Raw genomic sequence first — 1,206 nt, forward strand, 5'->3', positions numbered from 1 at the left:
TGCCACGACTTTTGCAGCCTTGCTATACTGGGAAAACGAGCTCCTATGCTTACCAGACTTTATAGAGGACCTTATCTTGACCAGAGGACTCCAATGGTACCACTAGCGTGGCTCTAGACCTCGTCTAAGCGAAAAGTCAAAAATCGGCGAATCGGCCGTTTTGTTCAGCCACCTTTTTTCATCTTCATCATCTTCATCTTCATCATCAAGTCCTGTCAATCCAGTTGTCGGTGTGTATCTCAGTATCAGTTGGTGCTACAAGGATAATTCTTACACCAATCTACTCCAACAGTCTATGCGCAGGTCCATGTCCCATCAGATCATTCTTCAAGTAAGGAAAAAGTGATACTGTGACTGCTGGATCGAGCCATCTTAGCTACATGCCGCCATTTTGTTAATTAAAGAAGCTTGCCATGTGCTCCAAAATTTGGGTGTGGTCGCGCATGCTCAGATGCAGATCTGCAGCTCTGGAAGAAGCAATTTATTTTTTACCAAGCTATGCTTGGAATCAACTTACTGCAATACTTTAGTGGAGGTTTCCAGCTAAAAGAAGGTATTGATTTTACATGTTACTGTTTTATCAAGTGTGTTATTTTATTTTATTTAAAAAAAACAAACAATTAATTAATGTTATGACTTATGATATGCAATAATAATTATGAACTTGACAATAGCCTGGAAGAACAGGAATAGCAGGGAAGATGGACACTCTTAGCTCAAAGATTCTTGAACAAGGACTTGTGTTAAGACTAGAATTAGTTTCACTTGTCATCAGTATAGTTGATATTCCTTCAGCATGTCCATTCAATGCTGTCTCTCATAAATGTTATAACAATGATAATAATGATAAAGAAAATTATTGCTTGTGTAAAATCAACAAGTATCACAATTGCAACTAAAGAAATACTATAAATATTATTAAAAAATCAACACAAACAAGAACATAAAAAATTAAAAAAAAACAAGATGAAGTAGGATTCCGAACAACCAACTAAAATACGAAATATTATAAAAAAATCAACACAAACAAGAACATAAAAAATTTAAAAAAACAAGATGAAGTAGGATTCCAAACGACTAACGAAAATACGAAATGAAAATCCTACTCGTGACGCAAATTCTACTTTACATTGCAAGGTGATCCGTAATTCTTACATAATAACATTAAAAGTACAATGTAGAGTAGAATTTGCGTCACGAGTAGGA

This window comes from Amphimedon queenslandica, unplaced genomic scaffold (assembly GCF_000090795.2).
Source record: "Amphimedon queenslandica unplaced genomic scaffold, v1.1 AMPQUscaffold_13441, whole genome shotgun sequence".
Classification (NCBI taxonomy): domain Eukaryota; kingdom Metazoa; phylum Porifera; class Demospongiae; order Haplosclerida; family Niphatidae; genus Amphimedon; species Amphimedon queenslandica.